At 47.4% G+C, this 15140-nt stretch overlaps 1 protein-coding gene across 1 annotated transcript in view; it reads left to right on the plus strand.

Annotated features, from left to right (window-relative positions):
• Positions 1 to 1120: 1120 nt before the first annotated feature.
• LOC135399697 (uncharacterized) overlaps positions 1121 to 15140 on the plus strand; it is a 65096-nt gene continuing 51076 nt past the window's right edge. The window contains exons 1-2 of the mRNA XM_064631429.1: positions 1121 to 1206; positions 4496 to 4561. The gene's annotated coding sequence lies outside the window, so the exon portion shown is untranslated. The remainder of the gene's footprint in view (positions 1207 to 4495; positions 4562 to 15140) is intronic.

Genomic DNA, 15140 nt, shown 5'->3' on the forward strand with positions numbered 1-15140 from the left:
TGTCCACCTCGAACTTGTGTCCTCTATGAGCGTTCCCGATTTTTTGCTTGCCTTCCGACGTTTCGTCTCTAGGTGTGGGGTACCACCCCACATTTTTTCCGACAACGCTCAAATATTTCGCAAGTGCTCGTCACTCCTCTACCTGGTTGCTGCAAGGGATGTACTGGACTTTGTCGCCCAGCATCATTTGCCCATGCGATTCATTGTCGACCGAGCTCCATGGTGGTGAGGCTGGTGGGAACGACTTATACGAACTGCGAAGAAAGCCCTAAGACGCTTCCTCAGAAGACGAAGGACGTCCCGGGGAAGCCCATGATACCCCCCCCCCCCCCCACCGAGCACCTTTTACTCGTGAAGCGAGCAGTGGCTCTGCCTGACCAATCGGCTTCCGATTCATTGTGCCATAAAGAGGTGCGACGCAGTTTTCAAGCCAGGCAAGAACAGGCAAAGCGCCAGTTCTCGAAGCGCTGGTCACGCGAATACTTCCTCCAGCTGCGGTCAGCACACGCAAGCCCGTCACCAGCAGCGTCTGAGACGCAACTAAAGGTAGAACAACAACGTCCGTCCATCTTTCTGGAAGCTGCATGACGCTTGACACGCGAGTCGAGGGCGAGACGTCGACATACGGGCGCGCTCGCTCCGTCTGGCCAACGGGTCGTCGGTCGTTCGACCAATACAAAGGCTTTGCCCCAAGTGAAGGCCCGGGATGATGCCGCATAACTTAGAGGAGAGATGACTTAGAGTGACCCGTCACCAGGTGCATGGGATCGGAATGAACGCGCGGCTCCTTGCTCGTTTTGTTTTCGTTTTTTTTTTTTTTGTTCTGGTCAGTAGTTGATTAAAGGTCAGTGACTCATTTACGTAACACATTTATTCTATTTTTAAGCTTTGGTCATTTTTCGTGAAATACCCGTATAGCTTAGGCACTTGAGGTTTGGTAATAGGTGTCGTCCAGTGTACGTTCGCAAGGGTGTTGGAAGTGTGAGTGAAGCTGATGAAAATGGAACTGATACGTTCTTTGTGATTCATCCCGACACTGGCAAAGGAATCAAATTGTCAGGAGCTGTCGATAACTACTCCGCGTCTGTCCCGATAACATACCATATTTACACAGGTCCGACTGGTCGGTGGCTTTGCTTCTTTCATTGGTCCTCTTCATACTTGGGATAGTTTTCCTTGTGCTGTTACTCACTCCAAATCTGTTCGGTAAGTGAACCTCTAGGAAACCTCAGACTTTCCTATTGATGCCTGAACGATACACTGCAATAACGGAGCTTGAGCGGATAATATGTTGAGAACCAACAGACATTGATGATCTTTCTGTTTCATGATCCATTGAACATATTTACGAGGACTGAAATGAGTTTAGTTAAACTGAAAGTTTAAAATGTACGAATGTAATTTTTATATAATGGTGCCAAGTGAAAGAGAGTATAGGCTGTAGATGTAGAGGTGTAGGTGTAGAGTTTACGACAACTCCTTTTCCAACCCATATAACCAACGGCGGGTTGGGGGGTGGGGGTGGGGGGAAGCGTGCGAACGGTTAAGCGGACTGGTGTAGCAGTTTAACATGTCGAATATGCCGCATTGCTATACAGGCAGTGTTATGGGCTACGCAAAGCGATCTGAGTTCCTGTTTTCAGTTTCTTAATCGCTTCTTTGACTTTAAAGGAGCTCAGAAAGCACTTCAATGGCTTCGATTTTTTCAAGTGAATCCACCAACCTGCCTATTAAAGGAGCATTAAAGTGGTATCTAACATGGCCAAAAACTGCTGTCATCTTGTAAAGCAGTATGTGAAAAGCATTCCCACAAAATATTTCTGTCCAATGTTGTTTCACCACGGTGCAATTTGGAAAATTGCTGCCGCGGTGACAAGCCGGAGCGCTCCAACTGCAGACCACAGCCACTCTACTGTGACGTTGGTGGTAGAGAGCCCCTTATTCATTCGTAGAAAAAACCGTCTGCTAGGAACATTGCGAGCTGTTTGTTGACTTCTATTTATATGATTTACATCACGTTTTCTAAAAAAACAAAGCATATATGCAGCCTGAGAAAATAAGATCACAAGAGTAATATATCCGTGGCTTCTGTGCAATCTCAGAATTCACAGTAGCAGAAAGCAAGCGATGGCGGCGGTATTGTGGCGCAACCTGTTCGTTTTCACCGCGCAGTCGGACAGGCTGCACACTGTCGAGAAGCACGGGGTTTTCGCTGTACAAGCGCAGTTAATTTCGAGCTGCACCATGGTGTCTGCGGTCCCAAAAAATCGTGGTTGTGTCGTGGACAGCCTTCAAACCCTCCGTTTCGGACATCACGTAGCCGGAGAACGAATGGCGTCTCCGAAGCGGTAGCAGACGCTCCGGCCAGCGCGATGTTGCTCACCTCGATCATGTGATCCCAGGTCCAATGAGAAGCGTCCTCACCACTTGCGTCACATAGTGCGCGTGGTGGCGCTCATCACGTGCCTATCGTGAAGGCGAAGGAGGGTGTTTCGCGCACGGGAGGTTCGGGGAGCTATTGCAGGCGTCCCAATTTCGCTACGGTTGCACTAATTGTGGGAAAACTGTTTTCGGCCGCCTAACATTCCATACTGATCAAAAACAGAAACAAAGTTGTGGGCCTCTAGACTGCTCCTTTAAATATTTATTCAAATGAAATATTTCCTGGTGCGCTAAGGCACATAACATTTGCAGGCGTTCGCCGGAACCCAGTAAACCAAATATGTCCCAAGGATATCCTGGAGAACTGAATTTCACAGCTGGATGTCCCAGAGATGTTCGTGAACATCCTGTGTACGTCCGTGGGAAGTTCAGGGGAACAAACTTTCTTCCTCATTTTGCAATCCGGGGGCATCCCATGAATATCTGTGATGGGTATCTGGACGTGAATGGGATGTTTACTGTTTCGTATGAAATTAGCTTATGTACTCCGCCATTATGCATTATTATTCAGTTTCTGCTATCTGTTCACATTTTAGTAACACTTTTGAATAGTCTACATCCTGTACGGTATGCGACCAGAGTATACAACACTTATCGGGAACACCACGTAACTGCGTACCCCTTTTCGTGGGGGGGGGGGGGCAGCTTGGACACGTACACACATATACAGGGTGTCCCAGAAAACGTCATTGAATTTTAGTTAAAAACTACGCCACATATATAGAATGATGCGTTCAACGGCATTGCTTGTTACTAGGTTTTTGCCACCTCCTGATGTGCATGTCATGGGTTTCCAACCTCCTTTCGTCGAACTGACAAGCGATAACGTTCAAAACGTCCTCACGTGTTATACGCAGTGCTCCGAGAAACATGATGTTCGACTATTATTCCCGATAGGATAGATACTGAATATCAGTGCCAATTATCATGCATTTGAGTAAACTTGACATGCTGTTCATGTTGGTGGGGTAAAAAATGACATTAAATTGGCAAATTTCCGAGTTCACTTCACAAAAACGTACATAATTAAACTCAAACAAATGCCGTTGACCGCATGATTCTAGGTTGCGTAGCTTTTTATTACAATTCAGTGACACGTTTTCTGGGACACCCTGTATGTGATCCATCGAGTAAGAGCACTTCCAATGGAGGCCTATGGTACTAGAGGGACTGGCTACTAGACGGAGCGTATACTGAAATGACAGTTGTTGGAGCACGGTCATTAAGTGTACACGTGGGGTGAACTACGCTTGTAACGGTGAAGACGTCTTTGAAATTAACTCATTCGTCTGCCAACAACGCCGGAGTTTAACAGCTGATACTTCTTGCCTCTCTTCCTCATAAATATTGTTTTTAATTCAAACTAGCTTCTATGATGTGATTACTCTGTAAATAAGGTTGCGAAATCAAACCAAAATGTTTCTCTTTGCTTACGCCATTCCAGTACGCATCACGTGCCCCAGATATGTGCTAAAAATGTCACCCTCTGGGGCAATTTTTTTACATCCTGCAGATGTCCCTGGGACATACAACGTTAGACGATCTTCAACGTCACATTGTGGAGGTCCAGAGAACGTCTGGTGGACCTCTTGGACGTATGTGATCTCTGCGACATCTTTGGGATGTACCTGGGATATTTCTGGTTTACTGGGGAGCAACTGAAGGATACTAATTTAAGTACGCCTAATTAAGGGTGAACGTTCAGGCTTTGATGTGGCCTCCACAAGTGTATCTGACCACGGTTTAACCTTGTCCGTGAGTTGTGGCGATGAGGGCCAATAAGGGCGAAACGGCAGCCCACAGCTGGGTTGCGGCACACTTGCTAGATTGTTATTGTTTTTCTTCTCTTGGCTACTGTTGATATTTTCAATGCGGCATATACTTAAACCCTCATGTAATGGCCTACAAGGCCCTTTGATGGAACAATTAATGAAAGAAATTCATCATTTCCTGAAAAAGGGTATGTCTATGTGCAGAGCATGCTCTTAACACATTAAGCCACTGCACAGCCAGTGCGCAAGTTGCTATCAATCTGTTTCTATTTATCTGGAAGGGGTTGAAGAGGATAATGGCGGAAGAGGCAGTGGCAGTAGCAGCAGCGGCGCCGGCGGATCATCATGTAAGTAGCAAGCGATTTTTTCTTTTTCCGAAGGCCCAAGCAACAGAAAAGACAATGCTCTAAAAAACTTGGAGTTTTCAGAACAAAGGGAGATCTTTTTGTCCCAATCGTATGCAAAATGAAACCTCTAGTCTCGATATGCCATCGTTGCGCATTCATTCTATACGCCATATTTTTTTCTACGTGGTGCGTTTGCAAATGTCATTACGTCCACATTGGGCGTAGCTTGTGTCGGAGACATTCTCCGTCGGTTCGGTATCCCATCGCAGTGTTCATCGCGATGCACTCGTCTCCAGCAATGCCTCTGGTGGTGCCACTGCAGCGGCACTCAAGAACTACTCCTCCTCATGTATGGGTGTTCCCAGGATTTTTTCCAAGGAAGGGGGGGAGGGAAAATGCGTCCAGGGGGGCAAGCGTGCAACCCCCCCCCCCTTACGACCTTTTTTCGTGGAGGCGGACGTTGCGCACTGTGCTGTACTGGTGTGGTGTGGTGGTGAGTTTCCTATTATGGCATATGAGAATAACCATGGCGACCTATGACTAAAGAGCGCACTTTTTCACAAGCGACCTTGGAGCTGCCCCTTGCCCCCCTTCTCGGAACGCCCATGAGCAAAGGCACTCGAGAACTAGTGGGTGTCACCAGTGTTGGGCAGTACTTGAAGTACCAAATACTCAAGTAGTACTTTAAGTACATTTCTGTGTACTTGTACTTTACTTTAAGTACATTTCAAATCATGTAATTTGTACTGTACTTAAAGTACTTTTTTCTGAGTACTTTCCCATCAAGTACTCAAGTGCCCAAACTTGGACTCGAGACAAAAATCATAGTGAGTATCAAAAATGCACCCTACTAAAAGCGCTAAAATGACAAGAAGACGACGAAAACACACAGATAGGGCTATAAATCTTTTCGTCGTCTTGCCGTCATTTTAGCGCGTATAGTGGAATGCTGTACAAGATTCCCAGTATGAGATTTTACCAAAATGATTTTTGTGCGTTTAAAGAGCATATTTGTTGAAGCAAATCTATTGTTGAGAGGCTTGAAATGTTGAAAAAAGTATCAACGCTTCTATGGTTATGTAAAACGAATGGAATGCAAAGACACGCACACATTATGATACAGCAACCGGCAGCACAATAACTTGACGAATTGTCATTTCAGTTCTGCCAATGTAAGGTTCTATGTTTTTTTATATTGTTCCCTTCATTAGCAATTAATAATCAATATATATCACAGTGTGTGATTGCATTACACGATGAATACTCTGGAAGACACACATGCTTTCATTTTTACATTTTACGTTTTTTGTAATTGGTCACATGGATTACATTGCTGCATGTCACAGTCGTATAAAAATGAAAGCTTACATCATGTTTCATCGTTTTTAATTTTCTTCGTATTCTTTTTTCAACATGTATTCCAAAAAGCAGCAAGGAATGTCCATAAATGTATAATCTCTGTTGGCTTGTACTTTCCCCCCGCCTGACATTATCCAGCCTCTTATACCCGAAGATTAGTACCGGACCACCACGCTGGGTGGGTGACCTTGGATCAGCCAGGGTATAATACTATTTTGCATAATCGCACCACAGCTGACTGATTACCTCTCTACATGTAAATGCAAATTATAACATCTGATTAAGTTCATATACACGGGTTAGCACTTAACCTAGGACTTTATGGTTTCAGAGCATTTGTCAAGAATGCTCGTTGAAGTTTTGCCAAAAAAGGAAGACAAATATACTAAATAGTGAAATGCAAAGTGATAAATTAAATTGATGTAGTACTTTGTACTTTACTTGAAGTACATTTGGAATTGGGTACTTGGTACTTTACTTGAAGTACAATTTTGAGGTACTTTGCCCATCACTGGGTGTCACGCGCATCGTGGCTCCGTTGCACGGAGGGATCTTGATCCAAGCCCCACTCAGTACATAACGATCTTTAATGCTAGAATCTGAAAATTCGCGTAATGCTCCCCATCACTGTAAAAGGTGGTCTTATTTTACGGACGACTTTGCAGACAAAAGTCTGTAAAATTTTACGGCTCGTGTCTGTAATTGTCCTTTAACGCGTAAAAGTTGTTTTCCTGTTCCAATATGGCGTCTATCGCGTGAAACGACCAGTGCGCTGACCGGCCTGCTTATTGCACCGTTGAACAGACTTCTAGGTAAGACATCAGACATCTAGACTTCTCGCTTGTTGTTAAATGTCGAAACAGCATGAATTGAAACCGAAACCGAAAACAATATTGCAGGTCCCATTGTGCTCGCGACGCGCCGATGGCTGCTGCTTCGCGGGTGGCGATGTTTCGCAGACGACGCTAACCTACAACGCCTACAACTTAGAAAGTGACGTTTGGTACGGAGGCACCGCTCCTTCGAACGCAATTGCGTTGGAACGACAAATGAGTGAGTAAATCAGACAATGACTGAGTACTTTAGTGACACGTGCATCTCCCTTTGTTCTTCGGGCACGGAACATGTGTTGTGTGCCGTTGGAAATGGCACTGTGCTTGAGTTCTCGATTTGATGTCCTTTTGTAAATAATACTCACGAGGTTTTAGAATCTGGACTCTCCATCATAAGTGTAATCTTCTACCTAAGTGGGCAAACTACGTTGGCTGACGCCAACGGTATGCCCGTGTTGTGAACGCTGTTATGGATGCGAACGCTAAGTGGCGGTGAGGCACTTGCTTTGCATGATATCTGATTAGTGGGCTTAACTCCGCAGGAATAAACAAGGAAGGTAAGAAGCGCCTCATTGCAAAATGTGATTCGCGTGTGAGGTCACACTTTTTTAGCGTAGAGGGTTACGGACTTTTGTGAGGTGCTCACCACGCGTCGTACATGAACCCTGGGGCCGGTGGAGTCATGCAGCATCATACAAAGTTGACAGTACTTTATTCTCGTTCATTTTTTTCTGCAGCTGGCTGACCGTAAACATAGACCTCAAAAGTGTGAACACACAAGGAAGCACACGTTTCTTCGCGGATGACAGCATGGCCCTACACGAAAGGTGAACAAAAGAACAGCGTCGTGTCAGTCTGTGGTGCAAACTCATTCTGTATGCACCTGGTGCCTGCTTTCTCTTCTTCTCTTTCCTTTTTTTTATTTGTACGACATAATATATACATAAACGTACTGTGGGACACAGCTAGCTGTTCGGTGCTTTCTTTGTCTGTATTTTCAATGTATGCACAGAATCATAATAAAAGCCATTGTATGGATATGTGCTTGAGTATTGCCTGACCTCATCCGTCTGTTCTCTCCATGGGTTCCTCCTCATGCGAACGGCAAATAACATACACCCAGAAAATTAAGTGCAATTTATGTGGTGGTTGGGAGCTGATGTACATGATTCTAGTTGCATAGAACTACAAAACATATAGAACTGTAAAACTAAAAAAAAAAAGAAAATAGGAAAAACAATAGTAATGGTAACATCATGGATAATTGCAATAACGATTGTAAAGCAATTTGCCTTGTCAGTGTAATATCACACGAAATGTCTGCTTTTTAAAATAGGAGTGTAAACCAATTGAAAACAAACGTGTAATATAACCCAGTTTCCGTTATTTTTACAGACTAATGCTGGAGGGACTTATACCGCTTCTCTGTTATTCTACGGACGGCGTCTGGGTTATGTTTCCCTGTACGTTTTCCGTAAAACAACAGAGAAATTTTTTAAAGTGCATACTCGTAAAAGCCGAACATGACCACGAATCACGCTCGCAGCCGACAATCACCCCGAATGACATCATTCTACTCTGATCCTAATTTGTCTTAGAACGGGAACCAGACACCTTTTTTCACACGTTTGCAGTTACGATAATTGAACAAAAAGGCGTAAACTGCGTGTTCACAAACCAAGGTAACACCTCTCGAAATGGTTGGCCTCCAGCGCGCTATGTGGTGAAGTTCTGCCTTAAGACTGCAAGCCAGATCATATCATTCAGAATGGCACATTGTCAATCTGTTGGTCTGTCGAAGATCGGAATGCCCCTGCCACCTGCTACCCCGAATTGAGTGAGTTTACAAATTGCAATGAATGTATTCAAAAATGTCAGTAATCCATGTGCATGCCACTGAAGTGTGGTTGACATAATGAGTGGGCGTTGACGCGTGCAAGAAGGAATGAGGACTCTCTAACAAGGATGACATTCTAGACCAATGTTGGTGTCCCAGCTAAGCCCGACTAGAGTCACTAAATAAGCTACGCTTCAGAGTATCGACACTGAGTTCCGAGAGTGAGCATGTGCATCTTGTTTCCGCGCCACGTGCACGATGCCATCTATCGTACGCAGGTAAAATGTTCTTTTCTCTTGACATCAAGGTCTTGAGATGATCTCATCAAGGTTGACTGCCTTGAGCTCACCTTGACATATTCGAGACGCTCTGGTGGACAATATATGGATTATAGCACAACAATCCTACACGCTTATCTTTATCCCACAGCGAGCACCCTCTGCGCTCTGCTCTCGCTTGAACCACAGTGTAGATACTCTGAAGCGAAGCTTATTTAGTGCCTCTAAACCCAGAGGTCGGCATTTTGGCCCGAAAGAACTGACGATCACGATCATCTGATAAGGCGAGCGTGAGGCTGAAGCAGACCTACGCTCACGCTCAGGCTGATATGGCGTGTGATCGCTGTGCACCATGAGCGCGATACTGGATCGCACTCATCCTCGCGCCAGTGTTTATCGCAATCAGAACGTCGAACGAACGAGTTGATCGCACATGCTGCGATCACAATGAGGGTGATTGCATGAGATCACGATATCAGGCAAAGGCCGTTCGTGTGATATCTAGGTATTATCGCACTCACGCGATCACCATGTAGTTGCACTGTTGGCACATGGCACCTTGCACACAGCAAAGGCAGGGAGGGCGTGAATTTCCTCTTGTGATTGTGCTTTCGGGCCAAAAATAGGCAAATCAAAGATCGCAATGGCAATAAAAAGCTGTTCGAGCTCGGATGTGGGTCCTTTGGGCACTGCAGGCAACAGGCAACAGGCAGGTGCAGGCAACAGGTGTTGCGCCACTTCTGCAGCGAAGAACCATGTCTAATCGCGTTGACGAGCTCCACGCCATGGGTGACTTCGCTGTCCTCGATTGGCTGCAGGACCACTTCAAATTTATCGGCAGCTCTAGTGTCGGCGAGAAAACATTTATGCTGTGTCTTCACTGTAACACGTGAAAGATTGGAAAGAGAAGAGCATTGGGAAATTTCGAGCACGGTCAGAGCACGCTGTGGATCTTTCCACAGCCCTCGGCATCCACGGTATCCTTGATACGGCGTTCCTCGTGCCTGAAGTTCGGCAGACGTCTGAACTTGACGAGTATCTTGCGGAGGACTATGATGAGCAAAATGCCTGTACCTTTTGGAAACACGACACCAGTCGATATCATAAGCTGGGTCGTCTAGCGGAGGTCTGCTTTGGCATACCGGCCACTGGCAGTGGCGTCGAACGCCTTTTTTCTGTGGCCGGTGCAATACAAAATGTAATGTAAAGGGACCTCTGTGTTAATTTACAGTGTTCCCTTTACCATTCGCTGATGGCTATAATAATGCAACTCTTGGTGACGCAGATCCCAACAGCTATGCTATTTCTCATTAATTTCTGTTACATCATAATGACTCTGTCTGGCCAGAAGGTATGAGAAATCGAGGAGTCAATTGATTTATCCAGCAGCCCCTGCACCCTGAACAGCCCCACATGTTTAGCGCCAGACCCCTAACTCTCTACGCACTCCCTACGAACTGTGCATCCTGCCCCCCCCCCCCCCCCCCCGATTTTTTGCAACACCCTCACATGCTGGGTGTCAGGGACAGTAAAGCGGTAACCGCATACGACGAATTCTCGACGGAAAACCGGCCACCGCCACCGTTTTTCCGGTGAGCCGACGCAAGCAATGGGAATTTCGTGGCACCCCGCTTCGACGAAGTTGGCACCATGCTTTCTCGTGGCGCGTTTCCACGCTCTTCCTTTTTTCACGGGCTTAGCCCGCCCAAATAAACCTTCAGTTCCGATTCAGCTGTTGTAGCGAGCACTTCTTTAGCATAGCCCCTACAGTCTGGTGACCCGATAAGAACTCGACCATGGAGAACCCCGGCGATCCCTCAGGCACTGAGGAACCTAATTTTCGTACTGCCCGCTCTCCCGCATCTGCCCAAGCCATCCATCCAACATCACCAGCGATGGGCCACATCGCTGTTCGGCTGTCGCCACGTTGGCACCGGAGCCCGTTCATCTGGTTTCAGCAAGTTGAGGCTCAATTTCTCCTCGCTGGCATCACCAACCAGTTGACCCAGTGCCGGCATATAGCCATCCATGCCAACCGAGATCGCCATGGATGTCTCCGACTACATATCGGGCCCGCCCGGCACCACTCCATACGACCGCCTCAAGGCAACACCACCTAGATAACACAAGGCCTCGTCGGCCTTCCCTCTCCCTGCGTGTGACGATCCCGAGCCTGATCCCGAGTTCGATTTTGGCCTGTGCGTCGCGTACTGCATTGTCAGGTTTCTCAAGTGACAGGTACGTATGCTTTTGGAACGCTCTGTGTAGAGATAGGCAGTGTCCGTTAACCGAAACTATGTTGGTGAGTCAGTTCCACATGGGCCGGTGCTGCGTTCTTCGCCGTCGAGACAACGACGACGAGGGCAAAATAGTACATGTGTTCTCGTTTCCAAAGGATGAAGCTCTCAAAGAATCATAGCTGAAGGCGATTCCGCGCCCAGATTTTAAACCGAGCATTCGCTCCAAGGTATGTAAGTAAACTTCAAGTCACTGCCGCTCGAATGCGTTGTGGGATCTTGCTTACATGTTGATGGTTGTTGACTAACACATTGCAAACTACTAGGTATCAACTCTACTTCGGGTTTTGTTTTGTTTTCGTTTTACTTCATCTTTGTCTGTGTGTGAATAAAGGCAGAGGGAGCCAGCTAAAACGGCCCGCTCATTCTGGAACGGATCACGGACTGGGTGGTTGCTCGGGCTGAATGAACGAAGCATATGACCGAGTTAATTCAACAAAGGTTATGGGTCCAGAACTCGCTTCATATGTACTTTGAACCGTGACTGAGTTGGGACGACTGCGACTACTCTACATCGGGATGACTTCCGAAGGTACAGCGAATGTTGGACCAAGTTACGTAGAAAAAATTGGAAGGTAAAAATCATCCCATTTGGAGATTCAAGGTGAGCAAGTACGAAGACGAAGGGATGGTGGTCAGTCATAACGACGGAACGGCCAGGAGAAGAGGCAGAGAGAACAAGATGGGACACGAAGGATATGGAGGCACTGAATGCCATAGTACAGACCTTGTCTTCGTCTCAAGCGGCATACGTAATCAATCAGACAACGGCGAAAGGAGTCTGGACGAAGTTGGGAGAAGTCAACAGAGGACGCATTCTTGAACGAAGATTGTTTTTGCGCCGGCAACTAAATGGAATCAAGTGGGAGAAAGGAGACAACGCTTCCCTCTACATGCATCGTGTTGAGACTATATCTGAAGAGCTGCGCACTTTGGGGGATTCCCTGGAAGACTCCGAAATTGCCTGGGTAGCGCTCCAGGGGTTGCCAAGAAATTTTTACGGAGTTGCTCGAAGCTTCGACGTGTGCTCCATGGGAGAGGTCACACCAGAGCGCGTAAAATACGCACTCCTCCAAGAAGAATTGAGACGGGGGACGACTCCCGAAGACTCAGTGTGCAAAGCCAAGCTTGTGCATGACAAACCTGATCCCCAGAGCCGAGGTACCTTCCGGTGCTATAATTGCTGAAGGGCAGGACACATGGCACGCGAGTGCTTCATGAAGAAGGATGCAAGGCGTCACAGGGACACGCCAGGGCCAAGACCTAATCGCGACACAGGACGCGCACAAGTGAACAAACCACGAGCAAGGATCGCGAGATTTGCAGCTAACACATGTCCAGATGAGAACGACCACGAGGAATTTGCTTTTGGCGCAACTGCAGCCTTTCACAGGAATCAAGGTGTGTCCTGAGAAAACTGCCGTTCTTGGTCGTGGTCCATCGACTCGGGAGCAAGCCACCACATGACGGGACAACGAGATTTCTTAACTGGTTTTCGTGAGGAAGAACCAAGACAGGTCGTTATGGCCGACGGGAATGTCATTGATGCTCGCGGAGTCGGATGTGTCATTTTTAAGGTACGAACAGAGCACAGTGTGCATACCTTAAAGGCCAAGGATGTGCTCTACGTGCCAGGTCTGGCCGACAACCTCATCTTCGTCTCCAAACTGACCGAAAATGGAATCAAGCTAACGTTCGTGGGAGATAGTTGTACTGCATACCGAGGGGGCAGATTCGTTTTTTCCGGGTTAAGAAAATGAGGCATCTACAGACTGCAAGCTTCCCCCCAATTCACAATTAATGCTACGGTGGATTCAGCGAAAGCGGACTTCCTCCTCTGGCATCGTAGGATGTGCCATTTAAATTACGGTATTTTGACTCGCATGAGTCACCAAGGTCTGGTTCGAGGTTTGCCGAAACATCTACGTGCTGAGACTAAACCGAACTATGAAAACGCTCCATGCGTTTAGGCCTTAACGGCTGAAGAGCTCGACGACCGTACACCGAATCAGCTGCTCAGAGCCATGCAGAACCTTCTCGCTGACATAGCAGCCACTTTTGATGAATCCCTGCTCCGGGAATTGCTCCTGCATAGGCTGCCGGCTATGGTCCTCTCCACTGCCGGCGGTTTGCCACTTCCCCAGCTGACTGAGTATGCAGACAAGGTGATGGAGGTTGCTCTCCCTGGATTAAGCATAGCCGCAGACTCCGGCACCAACGAATCGTCTCGCCGTCCGGATCCCCCGCTGCACGACTGCCACTTTCCAGCTATTGTTACGATCTTGCTACTCGACTACAAATCATATCCGCAGTACGCAACAGTTGAACAAATTTTGCTTAAAAAATGCGGTATACGGAAGTTCAGATGTGGCATGACCCGCGATGCCCTCTCCGATGTTGGGTCGCAAGAGAAGCTTGCCGCCCCGCTGCCGGTGCCCCTCCAGGATTGTACATTTGGCACTTTGTTATTCATTGCTTTGACTTTTGTTTTCTAAAAGCCTCTTTAATTGACCTACAGTGAGACCCTATTCCCTGAGCGTTAAACACCCTCGCTAACTGTGCCCAGGCTTTCGCCCCAAGTGATGCGCTTCCGGATTTTTTTGTTTGTTTTCATTAACCCCTTTATGCTTCTCAACCAGGCCTAGAAGCGTCCCCCGCTCCTCTACACTGTGTTTTTCACGTGGAGCCATGGGAACACTAGACGGACATGAAGTTTGCAAGCCAAACGGAAGCAGAACAGCCGATACCTAAGTACCAGACATCAGCCGTAGGAAGCGGAAATGAAGCGCGGTCCTGCGCATGCGCTTCTGTTTCATTCTATGAGGAATCGGGTCGAATCCTTTTCGGGCCTCGCGACGCGCAGCCCTTGGCTGAGGGCGCGCTCCATTGAGGGGATGTTCGCCCTGAGGGTACCCGTAGCCCAGTTGTCCCTTGAGGGCGAAGTTGCGGGTGGTTTGGAAATACGGCTGTATGTATCGGATATTCCCCGAGATAGACAGTGATAATGATTCGTGGTTTACGTACTTCGCGGGACACACGAGAGGTGGCTTTGCAGCGGCATTCGAAAGTCGTGATCAACTCAGTGGCGTGGTGTGACCGGGTGCAATTGTGCGGCCTACGTCCCTCTTTCTCTACTTTTTATGCTTACCCATTATAGTTCTCGGTATGCAAGAATCGCCGTCTATCTCTAGTCACGACGCGGCGGGCATGCGCGGTGAGTGGTGAGCAAAGGAGGGAAGGAGGGGCGAGTGGAGAACGCGCGACGCTGCGCCAGGCTCCAACAGCTCCCAATAGAGCCGATAGTTTGAGATAATTCACACAACACTGGCCAGACGACCAATGAAACTGCAACGTGGTGGATGTTATGCATGACCAGTCTGCCAATCAGGAGCGGCATTTTCAGGAGCCGCAATCAGGAGCCGCAAGAAGTCACCGTGCAATGTTCGGCTAGCCTTTCGGCCGGTCCTGGCTACCATCGCCTTCTACTGGATTCCAGACCTGCCGCCGTTATTCGGTATTCAAAATAACTAAAGCCATTTTGGGCTAAAAGAAACATTTATTTGACACAAGGCACTGATTCACAGATCTGATACATGGGTGCACTGTGCGTACAAAGCCCGCTGCGTTGCTGACACACTGCAAGAAAGTTCGAACCTGAAGCAGAACGAACACACTGTTCAACTTCTAATACCGAGCCAGCCTCGTGAGTGCATACCATTTCATGATGTGCATCTTTTTTCGCTGCTTGCGGTTCATCATACATTACAGCGAAGCGGAAAGCGCTTCTGTGGCACGTAATCCTGACTTTGCTGTCAGTCCTCGAAATCCAACGGCGCCCTAACTTGTTATTCACGCTATAACTCATGAAGCATTACGGTCCCGCAATTGATAGACACTTCGTGGGATAATAGTTGAGTCCAGAAACAGCACAACACGTGTACACACACAATGACGCAAGAATTAACCGGTGAACAT

This window comes from Ornithodoros turicata, chromosome 7 (assembly GCF_037126465.1).
Source record: "Ornithodoros turicata isolate Travis chromosome 7, ASM3712646v1, whole genome shotgun sequence".
NCBI classification, from domain to species: Eukaryota; Metazoa; Arthropoda; class Arachnida; order Ixodida; family Argasidae; genus Ornithodoros; species Ornithodoros turicata.